This window comes from Podarcis muralis, chromosome 3 (assembly GCF_964188315.1).
Source record: "Podarcis muralis chromosome 3, rPodMur119.hap1.1, whole genome shotgun sequence".
NCBI classification, from domain to species: Eukaryota; Metazoa; Chordata; class Lepidosauria; order Squamata; family Lacertidae; genus Podarcis; species Podarcis muralis.
This window is the reverse complement of record NC_135657.1, coordinates 95,459,062-95,475,399: the sequence shown is the minus strand read 5'-3', so window position 1 is coordinate 95,475,399 and position 16,338 is coordinate 95,459,062. Positions and strand designations below refer to the sequence as shown.

General features: G+C 42.9%; 1 protein-coding gene across 16 annotated transcripts in view; it reads right to left on the bottom strand.

The window, feature by feature from the left end:
• The window catches only part of MYT1L (myelin transcription factor 1 like), a 282,027-nt gene that overhangs the window by 133,570 nt on the left and 132,119 nt on the right, over positions 1 to 16,338 (bottom strand). The gene's annotated exons all lie outside the window — the stretch shown is intronic.

Below are 16,338 nucleotides of genomic sequence, written 5' to 3'. Positions count from 1 at the left end.
AAGCAGCCGTTTATCATGGAACAATAGCCCAAATTATGGCTTTTCAACTATGTGTGGAGTAGTGGTTAAGAGTGGTAGACTCCTAATCTGGTGAACTGGGTTTGCGTCTCCGCTCCTCCACATGCAGCTGCTGGGTGACCTTGGGCTAGTCAGACTTCTTTGAAGTCTCTCAGCCCCACTCACCTCACAGAGTGTTTGTTGTGGGGGAGGAAGGGAAAGGAGAATGTTAGCTGCTTTGAGACTCCTTTGGGTAGTGATAAAGCGGGATATCAAATCCAAACTCTTCTTCTTCTTATGATTATAATTTTTTTAAATATCTATGCCGCCCTTCATCCGAACATCAAGGGTCAGTTTACAATATGAAAGCACAAAAAACATACCATAATAACAAACAAAATCAATAACCCCCACCCCACACAGTTTTAAAGGCCATATATTGTTTAATTAGCCAAAGGCATGGGAGAAGAAAAATGTTTTTGCCTGGCACCTAAATATATGTAACAAGAGTGCCAGGCAGGTCTCCCTGGGAGAGAATTCCACAAGCAGGGAGTCACTGCAGAAAAGGTCTGGTCTTGTGTTGCCAGCCTCCAGACTTCTCATGGAGAAGGCACACGAAGAAGGCCTTCAGATGAAGATTGCAGGGTCCAAGTCAGTTCATCTGGGGAGAGGCGGTCCTTTAGGTATTGCAGTCCTGAGACATTTGTGGCTTCATTTATGGCGTTAAAACCAGCACTTTGAATTCGGCCTGGAAACTATTTGGCCGCCAGTGCAATCGGGCCAGGATTATACGCTCAAACTGTCCTGCCCCAGTGAGCAACCTGGTCACTGAATTCTGCACCAGCTGAAGTTTCTGAACTACCTTCAGAGGCCACGCCACACATAACATGTTGCAGTAATCTAACCTAGAGGTTACCAGAGCATTGACGACAGAGTGCAGCTACCCCTGTCCAGATAGGGGCGCAGCTGGGCCACCAGCCAAAACTGATGGAAGGAACTCCATGCCACCAAAGTCACCTGAGCCTCAAGAGAGAGCAACGGATCCAGAAGCACACTCAAGCTGCGTACCACCTCCCGGGCCACCTCCCATCCATCCACTAACTAAGGAACCACCCACTAACAGCACCTCTGTCTTATCTGGATTAAGTTCAGTTTGTTGGCTCTCACCCAATCCATTACTGAGGCAAGGCAATGGTCCAGCACACCCACTGCCACACTTCAACCAACTGAGCTATTCAGCCAATGCTTAAAAAACTCTTGGGAATGGAGTTTAAAAGCACAGACCTGCCGATCTAAAGGAGAAGTAGAGCTGGTGTGTCATCAGCATTTTCCTGACAACGTACTCCAAAACTCTGGATGACTTCTGTTATCAGGCTTTAACAGCAAAGCACAATTAGCGCAAAACTGTGGTTTACAAACCAGCTTCAAACTGGGTTGGTACTCCCTCCTAACAAACCAAAACATGTGAAAACACAGGAAGCTGACTCATATGCTGAGTCAGAACATTGGTCCATGAAGCTCAATATTGTCTACACTGACTGGAAGCAGCTTGCTAGGATTTGAGGCAGGAGTCTCTCCCAATTCCACCTAAAGATGACAGAGATTGAATTTGGAGCCATTTTCTTGCAAGGTCTATGCTCTACCACTGACTTACGGGTCATCACCAAACAATGGTGTAGCCATTGTGTGATGGATTGGTAACTAGATGCCTTATGATGGAAATGGAGGCGTCTTTCCTAACACCTGACTGATTCCCATGGTTGGACAGCTCCCAATAACATCCAATGCAAATAATTTACCAGAATGAAGTTAAAAACCCACAGATTCATGGTTATGGACAAAAGTAAATCAAAGAGGCCTGCAAGTAATAGTAGACTCCGAGGGGGGAACCAGCCATCCTTGAAAGCTTCCCCTCTCAGCCAGTTGGTTTACTGCAATCAATAACCCTCCAAATTCTATCAACAATAAATAAATCCACTGAAGTCTCTTCGAAGTGCATCCTTTGCTGAATGTTTAATTAAAAGTGAGGCCAAGGTGAAATGCCCCTTCCCCATTTCACTGCCTTATTTGGAGTTGAGAAAATGGGGTGAGGTTACGGTCAGCTTGGTTGTGACATGGAATTTGTAGGTAGGGATAGAATTCACACCCATTGTAGAACTTCTCTCCTGCTGGCCATCATTTCCACCCCAGCCCTCAGCAGAAGTACTATATAGGGACCTTGTGATTTAAAAAAAGTTGATGGCTAATTCTTGGTAGAATCCAGGAGAAGAGCTCTAAGTCAACGGGTGCCTCTGAATTTTGTTCCACCCCAAATTTTGCCGCACACGCCCAAGCCATGATTCGAGAACTACTTAAATAATTAAATAAGGAAAAATTCCAAAACATACATTAGTGTTGGGCTGAGTAGAACCATTCATTTATCAGTATGCTCCAGAACGACTCACATGGGGGTGCTATTAGCTAAGAAGTGGGTCTGTGATTCTAACCTCCATGCATTCCTCCACTTTACCTGGAGCAGAAGTTAAGCTGATGTGTCTGTGATGTGTTCCAGTGATTTTCATTAAGCAATCTAAGCTGATCCATAGCCCATGATGGTTCTATTGGGAAATACACTCAGAGACCTGTGGCTCAGGTATTTGGGTCATGGAAGATATTAGCCACATGCAGTCACAGAATATGTTTTCTGCTACCACTGCATGGTGTCTAGATGCTCAGAGGAGGTTTTGCCTTTGTCTTTTATGAAATGAGAAAAGTCCATCAGTAGACAGGAGACAATATTATGAGGGTATAAAATACCCTGTCATGTAGAACTAAGCTAGTCAACAAAGCATATTCTGTACCTTTCTTGCTGAAGAGAGCTGCAGAATATATATTTAATTCCCAGCCAGACAATTCAGCAGGGAGCCAGTCTCTGGAACCATCAGGCAAGCTTGGCAGAAAGTTATTTTAGAGGACATCAAAGAACAGAAAGCTGAGAATTCATATTCATGATGCACTGTAACACTTCACCCTGCTGTATTCCTACTAAATTTGAGTTAGGAATGCCATGGACAAGCCAACACCCAATCACAACCATGTCGCTGTTGTTGTTTAATGTAAAGGTAATCCCACTGATAACTCATCTAAACCCAGAGGGTTCAATTCTTATTGCACTTATGGGCATATAAAAACTTGCTGAGCTGAGAAGGATTTGCCTGTGTACAACTGAACAAGGCTACATCCTGTGTTTCTCAGGCATTTCCTTGCAATTTCAGGATAATATTGAAGCTTGCTTTAACATGAAGTAGAGTAATCTGTGTCAGGTGGCAGATTCCAAAGACAGTAGTGTCAAAGGATAGTGATATTTTCCTGCCTCTATTCTCTACTTTGGTGCAATTAAAAACTCACCTCACAAGCCAAACTTGGATAATTGACACATTAATTTTCATGCATTTTCTCATCAGTTTATTTTTATACACATCTTATCATGCTTTGCACTGATTATGACCTGAAGTCATTATGCTGGGGTTCGCCGCCCCCACACCATTATAACCTGCAGATTCTGGGGTGGTCCATGGCCATCTTCTTATGTATTATGGGTTACAAAAATAAGAACAGCTAGGCTGCCAGCCGCAAGATGGAGAAATAAGGAGTGTAAAGGTGAACATAGTTTATGAATAACAAAACTGTGATTCAGCAATGGAATTGGGCAAAGTTCTTATGATCCCTCAGTAGTGAATCTTGTTACTCTCCTTGCAGATTCTCTTCACCTTCCTCTAATTAGCAGATTTCCAAAATGCTGCTGTCTAGAATAAACAGTGGTATTGGAAGGGAGAGTCATACATTTGGTCATCACACCTCACTGTATTCCCCCTGCCCACCGTATGCATGAGCACGCATCACTCTGAGCGCACACATTTACAACAAAAGCAATTTCTGACAAAATGTCAAAGTAATGAAAACACTAAACTTAAACAAACATGAGATTCAGTTAATGGTAGTATTTAGGGTCATCAGGTTAGCCTTAGCCTCAACCAAAGTCAGGGAACTAAGGGCTACTCCTTATGATACCATTGCCACATGGAGGCCATTTGAAATTGCAGCTACTTTATGTAATGAGCCATTGTCAGATATTGGATTGCCATGCGATTTGCTCCCACTACATGACAGGTGCTGGTCTGGGAGGCTAAGGATCAAATCCTACTCAGCCATGAGTGTGGGAAGGGATTGTGGCATTAACTAATTAAAGACGTGTTGTGTGTGGTTTTGGTCAACTGAAATTCAGATTTCCGAAACCTTTGGAAAGCTTTGCCTTTTTGAGATATGGTATGATGCAACTTTAAAAAATAATATATAAAAGCAAGTACAGTAAGCCCACAACTTAAACATGCACATTGTGCTTTACACACTTGACAGGTTGTTGTTGTTGTTGTTAAAAGAGGCAGGTATTCAGGAAAAACAGACTATGGGAATCCCACCCCACCACTGAACCCAATGTGTTTTGACTATACGCAATTCTGGTTTTAGGCATGATCCCTAGAACATAACACCTACATAAGTTGTGAGCTTACTATACTCAGAGGCCATCTTTGGGATAATCATCTTCATTCCCTGTTTTGAGAACTATGAAGGAATTAAATTTTCAACCATTTTGTTGTTGTTATAACACCTGTTATTTACCCTACACCTAAGTGTCATACATAATATAGAGAACAGATTGAGCTGGTTGAAAATCTAAAAGGTTAAAGGGGCTTTTTTAGTGGAGGCAGCCAGAGAAAAGTAAATATACCCGCTTGCTGGTAGGGGAAGTAAAGGGGGGTGGCTGCAGCTGCAGGTCTCACCGCGCAGGCTGCAGATTGTGCCATCACAGTAAGACACCAGAGCCAAATTAGCCGCAATTGCATCCTGAACTCTTAGCACCGCTCATTAAAATTGATCTGTATCTGATTCGTCCCCTAAAGGTTTGGTTGATTAATCTACCAATTATGATAGTTTAAAAACCTGTAACACTGCATCTAATGCAGTCCTGATTTATTGCACTAAACACAAATCTTAATTTGTAGCAATGAGATCTGTTTGTCAAATCTCCACTTTAGAGATACTAGATCAAATAGCAGCACACTAGTGCTGAGCAGGGATTTCTCAGTTCAAAAAGGATCTAGCATTAAAAAAACAAACTCTTCGATGTGAAGCAGGAAGGGACAGTGGTGATGCGGGGAGGGTTGCAGCTGAGGAAAAGAGATCCTACGGATCCCTTTTTCTTACCGCTGCTGCCAGCATTCGTTTTTCTCCACAAATAGACTGAGCATCTGACAATCTCACAGGGGCTCTATTTTTGTTACTTAGCACACGCACACACAAAGGTGAGGGGAAAAGAAAATATTATCTCAAATGTTCACACATTTAAAAATAAAGCAAGTGCCGTTCAGAGAAGACATTCCCCTTTCCACTTCCCATTACTTCCACAAGCAAATATGACTCTGACGTCTCTCCCCACTCTGGGCATTCCCTGCCAGTTCCTATGATTTCAATCCGTTGTTCTGAAAGCCAGTGATGCTTGCTGAGAAGAGGCAAAATCTTCCAGCAGAGAAAGGTTTCTCAATCTTTTCATTTCTGTTTCTCTTCTGCTATGCTCCTTTTTTGTTATACACTAACTTTATATTAAAACCACTCACACTTTGATGTGTGGGTCTCCTCTACGTAACCTTCTTCTGTCTAGTATTTTGCCTCTTCTCTCTCTTCCACTTAGTTTACATCCTTTACCTACCCCTATTTTTTTTCAATTATTTGCCATTCTCCCTCAGTCCGTCTCTTCCTTGACCTACACACCTAGCAATAGGGGAGCAAGTACATATTAAGTATTGGGCCATAGCTCAGTGGTAGAGCATGTAGAAACTCCCAGTTTCAATCCCTGGCAATCTCCAGGTAGAGCTAGGCATTGCCCCCATCTGAAATGCTAATGCCAATCGCCGTGGCTAATGCTGAGCTAAGAGGATTGGTGGGCTGACTCAGTATAACACAGCTTCCTATGTTCCATGTTAAGTATAGTAATTCAATTCACCAAAATTGTAAATGTTTGTGTGCATTACTATGCAAGGTAAAGGTAAAGATAAAGGACCCCTGGACGGTTAAGTCCAGTCAAATTCAACTATGGGGTGCAGAGCTCATCTCCACTTTCAGGCTAAGGGAGCTGATGTTTGTCCACAGACAGCTTTCCGGGTCATGTGGCCAGCATGACTAAACCGCTTCTGCCGCAACAGAACACTGAGTGCCAGAGCACACAGAAACACTGTTTACCTTCCTGCCACAGCGGAACCTATTTATCTATTTGCGCTGGTATGCTTTCAAACTGCTAGGTTGTCAGGAGTTGGGTCAAAGCAACGGGAGCTCACCCTGTTCAAACTGCAACCTTTGTAACTGAACTCTAGAGAGTTCGCCAGTAGTTCTCATGTGATTGGCTAACGTTGGGTGGTACCTAGTGAAGGAGAGACTCCATTTTATGTGAAGCAAGGTGACTGTGTTTTAGAATCCACTGTGAACACTGCTAAGTTGAATAGAATGTTGGAGTGCTTCTTCAAAGGAAGAGAGCAAAGCTGTAGGAGAAGGTAAAAGTTGAAATCTCTAATAGGAGCTGCAAGGCATGTCCTAATTGAGATACAGAAAGCTGAGGGCTGAATGCTGGAAAGAGAAGAAAATATAGTTGTTTGGAAGTTAGAAGAAGAGACTTGGAGAAGCATGCGACTGTAAACGTTATGTTTCAATTCATCTATAACTATAAATTTTTGCAAGTTTTTGAATGTTAAAAGTCTGGACACTGGTTTAACTTCCAAAGAAGGGTGCCAATCATATATATGATTTGAGCTTCTTAGCTGTGATTTTGCTACTCTTACTTCAACACTCCTTGACTCACCCAGGGAGGGGATCTGCATTAGATGCTGCCCTGAATAATAATAATAATAATAATAATAATAATAATAATAATAATAATAATAATAATAATCCGCCCATCTGGCTGGAGTTTGAAGCCCTATCTGTCACAGTGATTGCTATCATTAAAAGCTAGCATTTGTTAACAGGTTATTACAGAGGTGCCACAGTCTTGTTCCAGTGTTAAAAAATAAAAAAGCATTTCCTATTTTTATCTTCTGTGCCTTCTTAACTTGCCCCCATGACAATTTGTATATTTAAGTTATTCAACTGTAATATGTGAGTAGAGGGGTTTTGGTCCTTCAGATATGTATTTTCACTGTTATTAATTAGAGAACTGTGTTGTGATGGTAAACCCCTGCTTGTACATTCTTCCCCTGCCTGAGCAAAGCAATAGTTGCCCCAAGCACCCATCTGTGAAGGTTTTTGCATGTGGGGCCTGCCTCATGGACTCCCAGGTCTTTCCTCCATTGTCTGGACTTTCCCATCATTCTTCCACCACTCAAGATATAGCTAAAGTGACTTTTACTAGCCTTTGGACTCATCCAGACTTCCTTTTGTGCCGTGTTTCTAGGCACAGGGTTCGGGCTTTAAAGCTCCATCTCAGAACAAGCCTGTTGCTTTTGTCCCAGTGCTTTCCCCCCAAAAGCTGATTTCCATTTGCTCCAATTCAGTGGTAAATTGTGTGTTTTCCCCGGGAATGGTGCTGGGACAACAAAACAAAACATACTTGGACGTGGAGCTTTAAATGCCAAACCTGCATCTGGAAACATGGCACAAAAGGAAGTCTGGATGAGTCCTTTGTCTTATTCAGAACATCAGGAATAACAATGCATATGCCAGGCTTGCAAATTGCACTTTGCACCTTACCCAAGTGCTAAGGCTGGCTAGATGCTAAATTTGTGTGTTGTCTTACTCTGTACTGTGCTTCCTCTTGCTCCCCAAATCAGTATTTTCTACTTCTTAGAAAAACAAATCTATTTCATCATTTGAAATACTATAAGTTGGCTGTTTGCTTTAGATCACTGTTTCCTACAAGCCAGACTGTTCTGGTCCAATCCCTGGCATCCCCAGGTAGGGCTGCAGTGTCTTAATCTGCCTCTGTTCTGAAAGCGTGTACGCAGCAGTGCTTATATCAAATGTGGTGTGATACCAGAATGGGGAACTTAATCTTAACATATTCTCAGCTCTTGTGAAATATACTCGGAGTCGAGTGTGGATTTCATGCTCTTTATTCGGCTCATAGTAGTGAGGTATGAAAGTTTCCCCAAATTATCTGCTTTATATACATTATTTACACAATGGGCCGCACGTGATTGGTTAATTCTGGGATTCTCCTGTAGGCCAATCAGGTTGCAGATTCACTTCCACCTGGAGCTGGATTGGGTGGCCCCTGCGGACCAATCATACTGCTGCATTCTAGAACCAATCAGACTGCTGTATTCTGGACCCTATTGTTCTAGGACTAATAAGACTGCTGCATTCTGAATCCTATTCTAGGACCAATCAGACTGCTGCCTTTTGGATCCTATTCAACTCAGTACATAACATCTTCCTATAAGCCAGCCAGCTTTGCATGCAGAACGCCCGCGGTTCAATCGCATCTCCAGTTAGGTTGAGGGAGTGGGGAACTGAAATCCCCTTCCTCAGCTCTGAAATCCTGGAGAGCTTCTGCCAGTCAGAGTAGACAATGCTGAGCTAGATGAACCAAATGGTCCAACCCAGTAAAAGGCAGCTTCCTATGTTCCTGGGATGACAACATTATTCTGCTGTTCAACAAAGCATTTAAGGTCACAATTTACAAAAATGTTTCACTGTGCTATAAGTGGCAGTTTCTTCTACCCCACGTCCCAGTGCAGGCAGCCAAGCCGTAGCAAACCTCAGGCAAATAGGGGAGCTATGTAGGCTGTCACCCAGTATGATGACTCTCAGATCTTCCAGTGAAGAATGGAAGAAATGCCTTGTTGTATGGTCTTGTTGCTTGCATAACACCCAGTTTTGAAGTATGCCTTCTGGCAGGTATCTGGCCAGCGGAGCTGTTTTGTGGATCATGCCCTAAATCATGTGAAATCATCTTGTTGAAAGGCTTGTCGCAATGAGTGACAATAGACACCCTGTTTGTGTCTGTCACACTGAATGCTTCATCAGGTATCAGTTCATCTATTATTAACTATTTCCAAGGAGGAACTAGAATTGCAGAAGATCTAAACCACAGCCTTATTCAGGTTTTCTCAGTGCACTCTGATACTCAGAAGATGTGCGTTCAAGGATAAGCAAAAGGCTCTTCCAAAAAAATATTGCGGAAAGGGGGTGGGGTGGTGATCTAATTTAGGAAGAGTCACAGGACAAAAGAACACCTTGTAAGGAAAACTCATTCTTTAAGCACACACATCTTTTAAAGGTGATAGACTAACAATAAAAAATATAAAGAAAAGCAAATAAATGTCAGGAGCTGGAACATGTTCATACTATTACTTATTGTAATGTAAACAACAGGGAAAGGCTTCTAATTGCTTTCTGAGTGTGTGAGAACAGCAGTCTGAACTCATACTGTCCTGGTACCCAGAACAACCAAATTTAGTGTTAAAAGGACCATTATTTGTGCTTGTCACTGCTTCTCTATTGATCTGCATGCCAATCTGCAGGTCAATTTTTGTTGCAATCAAAAAGTTCTTATGCAGGCCTTAAATAACTTGCACCCCACCTACCTATATATAACTCACCAATCACCTACATAAAAGATGTCCCACCATCTAGGTGATTCTCCTGTCTTCTCTATTTTTGAAGTTCTAAGCAGAAAAAGGGGGTTGATCTAGCTAGCACTTGGGATAACCAACACATGGCTGATGGATTAGGTCATGCATGTAGGATTCTTCTTATCCTGCAATGCAGGCTGAATTATCTCTTCAGTTTTAAACTCTGTATCCTCATTGGCACTAGGTAAACTAATAGATGTTTCCATTGACCTCAACAAAAACAGAGTGGAATTGTGCTAGTATAGATGCACCAGCAAATGAATCTCTGAAGATGTAAACATTATGAAAGATGCAAACATATCCTAGCAATATCCTATAATGCATGTTAATGCCCTGCACCAATTCACAGAAGAGAAGATCACTGATATGATCAAGCAGCAGGCACAAATGGCTTTAGTTTTGATCCATGCAGTATTAGATACCCTTTGCAAAAGCAAGCCTTCAGAACATGTACATTATTTTGTTAAAATCATCAGCACAAAATATGACTGTATGGCAAGGTCCCTCCCCCCCCCCCCCGAGGTTGAATAAGACACTTGACAACAGTATTTTAGGTTAATCGGCTAAAAAAGGTCTCGACTTTATTGGTTACAGATTGTGAGCGGTATTGGCTTAGGCACTGGACCTAACCGACTATATCTGACTCGCGCCCATCTACGTGGAGTCCGGGAAGGGTTAACCACTAGTAGGGGGAGTCCTGCTGATGCACATCAACTAGGAGCTCCAGCTGGAAGCGCAAAAAGGGGTGAGATTCCCACTGTGTCCTGCTTAAATCAAGCAGACCACACCCCCAGAGCAATTGGCTTGGTTGCCTGGGCAGTGATGCAGCCAGGAATTCCCCCCAATCGCACAGGGCTGACCACACACCTGTGTACGTGCAGGGGTCATGAGTGCCTGCAACTCCACCTCCTTCTAAGGTGGAAGTGACTTTATAAAACCCGCAGCACACTAGAACACCAGGAAGGAACACTAATTCGTTTAAAACGACTGTTTCCAAACACATGTCTTCTTTTTAAAGTACAGTCATACCTCGGGTTGAAGTTGCTTCAGGTTGAGTGTTTTCAGGTTGCACTCCGCGGTGACCCGGAAGTAACAGAATGCATTACTTCCAGGTTTCACCGCTCGTGCATGCGCAGACTCTCAAAATGACATCACGTGCATGCACAGAAGCGGCAAATCGTGACCCGCAGATGCGCAGGCCCGGGTTGCGTTCTGCTCAGGATGCGAACGGGGCTCCAGAACGGATCCCGTTCGCATCCAGAGGAACCACTGTATCGTCACAATGCCGTAAAGCAAAATGGGGAAGATTGGAAAAAGGCAGAAAATAAAAGTGTTTTGTACAGAGGTAAGAATCAGGAGGTCTCAGGCAGTGCCCACAGTCGCCTTGTAAGATTCTGAGTGGAAAATTGGTGACAGACAAGGGTAAGATTACGGCAAAGCTAAATGATTTGTTTGTCTCAGTATGTTCAACAGGGAGCAGGAGGGAAACATGCCAGAATCGGGAATAAGTTTCCTAGAGGCAGAAAATGAGAAAATAATGAAACTAAAGGTGACTTCAGAATAGGCAAAAAGAAATCACAACAGGTAAACAGAGAGGAAAAATTCCAGGGCTGGGTAGCTTGGATCCTGATTCTGGAAACTAAGCCTTGTGAGGAGCGCTTGAAGGAGCTGGGTATGTTTAGCCTGGAAAAGAAGAGACTGAGAGAAGATATGATAGCCATCTTCAGATATCTTAAGGGCTGTCACATGGAAGAGGGAGCACGCTTGTTTTCTCCTGCTCTGGAGGGTAGGACTCAAATCAAAGGAGATTCCAACTAAACATTTGGAAAAACTTTCTGACAGTAAGAGCTCTTTGACAGTGGAACAGTCTCCCTTGAGAGGTTGTGGGCTCTCCTTCCTTGGAGGTTTTTAAGCAGAGGTTGGATGGCCATCTGTCATGGATGCTTTAGCTGAGATTCCTGCATTGCAGGGGGCTGGACTAGATGACTCTTGGGTTCCTTCCAACTCTAAGATTCTGTGATTCCTGGGATGACAAACTGCAGGAGGCATCACTCATTAATGCTCTGCCCCAATTCACAGAACTGAGAATAGAGAGGTAAACTTCAAAACAAAAGAGAATTTGAATCAATCAAAATCTTTTAAAAACATTAATCTAGAGAAGTGGGAAAATCTGACCAGCGTTTTGAGATTAATTCTAGATAATTTTTGGATACTTATTCATGGGAAGATATATGTATTTAAATATATATATATCTGCAAGATATACCAGAATAATCAAAACCAGGAGAATGGTTTCAGAAGCTCAGTCTAGGTTTCACCCATACAAACAAACAGCCCAAGAGACAGTTTTGCATACACTACTGCTAGATGCCTGCTGGGTTGTATTTCAGAGATATGATTGTGAGTTAACGCAATACAAGCAGTCATCATATTGCATACTGCAGAACAAGTCAAATACAACCTACACAGCAGCTGCCCTGCTCTGAAGGTACCATCTCAGATAGGATAAGCCACTGTGTGTGAATAAGAACGGGCAACAGGCAAACTGACTGGACTCCCACCCAACCTGGTGCACTTGCGATCACTGACATGCTTTTTAAATCATGTTTGGTCTTGTATGACTCATTTTTCTTTCAAAAGTAGTCAATTGTAATGTGGCAGTCAGTTGAGGATCATGGCTTGGAACAAGAGGGCTTTCATCATATGCTCCTGCTGTAGTCTCAATAAAAATCTGCCCCCATGCATGATATTCACTATCTATTTCTATATCATGTTGTTGTTGTTGTTGTCATTGTTGTTCCTGTTTATAATAACAAAAATATCGTAATAAGCGAATAAGTATTCTTAGTGTAGGGGGTTTGTGTCAGCATTATATGGGTAGGTCCTTTGTGTATTTTTATTTTATTTTATTGATATAGTGAGAGGTTAGGGATTCCTGAGCTTGACTGGTTAAAAAAAGAAGGGAATAAGTATTACAGTGGTACCTCGGGTTACATACGCTTCAGGTTACATACGCTTCAGGTTACAGACTCAGCTAACCCAGAAATAGTACCTCAGGTTAAGAACTTTGCTTCAGGGTAAGAACAGAAATTGTGCTCCAGCGGCGCAGCGGCAGCAGGAGGCCCCATTAGCTAAAGTGGTGCTTCAGGTTAAGAACAGTTTCAGGTTAAGAACGGACCTCCAGAACAAATTAAGTGCTTACCTGAGGTACCACTGTACTACTATCCATTTCTATTTCCAAACAGGAATATAGCACACTTCATCTGAGTAGTATCAGAGCAGCTCCCAAAATGCAAGCAAATGTAATAAAATGAAATACACATTGAAACCTGATAAACCTCTAAGTAGTTCCTCATCCAGTCCATCGCAGCATCCAAGCACAGGTGCAGGCTCCTCAGAGCCACACCTGATTAGGATGATAGGGAGAAATGGATATGAGTCTCATCAATATACTAGTGACACTTCATGTCCAGATCACCTAATGGTAACTCCCAACAGCTTCACATAGAGGTTAAAGAACACTGGTAGCTGGAAGCTGCCAGCACCCCCACAGCATAACTGCCAGGATGCCAAGGTACAGCCTCCCAGTGAGAGTTTCTAAATCTAGTCCTGCAGGTGGGAGCCAAATCATTATAACACAGTGCCTCCCACGGTGTCAGGTTCATGTGTTTTTCCATATAGCATTCATAAAACACAGGCAGCAAAACTTCGGTTAGTTCCAAGGCAGTGACAGTTCCTAAATTATTTGGATGGCTTGTAGAAAGCCACACAGTCTGAGCTTGGAGCAACCAAGCCACAGACCTCTTTACACACTGGAGTTCACATGGAAGACTGAAGGCGAACAATAGAATTGATGACCTTCCTCCCAATGTGAGGGGTAGTGACCTGTCTAAACCTGGCTGGACAGCTTACTCTATGGCATCAACCCCTTCAGGCCTTAATTAGGCTTAAGCATTTTGGTTATTTGAGGCTGGTTATCCTACAATTGCTATAATTATTAATAATACACAGAATAGAATAAGCACTAAGTTGAGTTGTTGCTGATTGTTCCTCAACTGTTGACTATTTCATTAAGAATAGCAGTATGGCTCCGATTAGCTTTGGGGTTGGAGAGTTATGTCAACTTGCTCAACTCCCATCCTCTCACCAGGAGAGCAGGAATATATGGATAAGTATTTACTTTAGCATTTCCTTTGCAACAGAGAGGAGGAAATAAGATGGTGAGGCTTCTTTGAATCAGCTGCTCAAGTGCATGGACCCTAAATAATAATGGACCTCTGAATAATTAAGACCCAACAAGGTTGCTGCTTATCATCTATCACCCCATAGAACTGCAGCTATCCCCCACACTAGCATTTTTCTTTCTTTCTGACAGCAGAAAATGTACCCATTTGACTCTTCAGGGAAGGATGTTTTATTTCCTCCGATTGCTGGAATGTACAGATTTTGTTTCACTGTCATACAGTAAGCTTGCAACTTGTGCACATTTAACTTGTGCGCTTTCAGCTTTGAGCACACGGCAAAAAAATTATAAAGGGGGCAGGAGTTCTGGGGAAAATATGGCAACTGCACTCACCATTGAACCCAACGGGGTTTGAGTATACACAATTTTGACTTTAGGTGTGATACCCGAATGTAACCCCAGTGTAAGTAGGCCACCTGTATTCTTCTATCACAATTTCAATATGAGTGTTTAAATGTTTTATTGTTATTCTGTTGGACTATATGTACACTGACCTGGGCTTCTTTGGGGTGAAAGGAGGGGTAAAAATGTAACAATGAAATTAATGAATAACTTCATGTTTTTGTTTTAAATGAGCTTTAACCTACATTGTTTTGATGTGATTTTAAAAAGAAAAGCATAGTGGGTTGCACAAGAGTTAATCCTGTAAGAAAGTGAATTATCCTCATTGCAGCAGGGCTGTATACATCTGATACAGTGGGCCGATCATGCAGCTCAGATAGTACTTTAGGCAGCCAGTTAAGGAAATTGCCCATTTTAGCAACCCTTATACTGATTGCACACTGGAAAGTAGATGGGAGCATTCTTGCCTCATTTGCTGATGTAAGCTTTATGCAGCTAGTAGCCAGGTTTCATTCATTTATTCATGTATTTGGGGGGCACTGCACTCAACTTTACTACTTTGTTTACATGCCACAGAATACAGTTGGGGGCATCCTTTGTCAGGCAGGCAGGCAGTGGTAGTCATTAAAGCATGGGTAGGCAAACTAAAGCCCGGGGTTGGATCCAGCCCAATCGCATTCTAAATCCGGCCTGCAGATGATCCGAGAATCAGCGTGTTTTTACATGAGTAGAATGCGTGCTCTTATTTAAAATGCATCTCTAGGTTACTTGTGGGGCATAGTTTGTTCATTCCCCCCCCCCTTTCAAAATATAGACTGGCCCCCCATAAGGTCTGAGGGACAGTGAACCGGCCCCCTGCTGAAAAAGTTTGCTGACCCTTGCATTAAAGCTTTGGGTGCCCAAAGCAGGAAGGAAAATGAACATATATAGGGAGGCCATATTCAGAGTCTAGTGGCAATATACAACCTAAAAACAAGGCAATATACAACCTAAAAACACAATACTGTATTTAGGGTGGTGTGCGTGGTCCTCACACTAAAAAAGCACAGAGCCGAAGGGGCACAAAATTGAGAAGATCCATGATTGAGAAGATCCATTTTGGGGCACCAAATTCTGGCCTTGCGCCAGGGTGCCATATTACTAAAGTCTGCCCCAGCTGTACTACAAAAAAAACACACAATAAGAACAATAAGACCAGCAAAAGTTGGCTGACAAACAAACTCAGGCTTGAAAGGCGTGTCTGGAAAACAGTTTCCAGAAAATGCTTGAAAGTGAGCAGGGATGACTCCTTCTGAACCTCTACTGGTAAGACGTTCCACAAGGTAACACCTACTACACTAGTAAAGGCTTGGTCCCTGGTGAAATCTCAGGAGTATATGGAACAATTATTTCCCCGGCTACCACAATCATGAGATTTGCTGCTGATAATACCTACAATGTTTGCCTAGCTGCTTTCCCCTAGGAAACCCAAACTTTACCATTGAATCAGAACAAATGGCAGGACAAGCGGAAGTCTGGACGAGCCCATACATAAATTGATTCATTTTACATATAAACTGGTGGTACAACCCCTGTAAGGGACACAGGTGGTGCTGTGGTCTAAACCACAGAGCCTAGGGCTTGCCGATCAGAAGGTCGGCGGTTCAAATCCCTGCGACGGGGTGAGCTCCCATTGCTCGGTCCCTGCTCCTGCCCACCTAGCAATTTGAAAGCACGTCAAAGTGCAAGTAGATAAATAGGTACTGCTCCGGCGGGAAGGTAAACACTGTTTCCATGCACTGCTATGGTTCGCCAGAAGCGGCTTAGTCATGCTGGCCACATGACCCGGAAGCGGTACGCTGGCTCCCTCGGCCAGTAAAGAGAGATGAGCGCCGCAACCCCACAGTCGTCCGCAACTGGACCTAATGGTCAGGGGTCTCTTTACCTTTACATTTACAACCCCTATATTATAAAAAAGGAGCTTCTGTCATGTACCGTGTTATACCGTCCATGTTTCTTTACATGTGTAAAATGTTTTAGTACAATTAAAAAAAAAATTAAAGAAAGAAGGCCATGCCACCGCAGTCTTTGGAACTAATCCACGAACTGCCATGT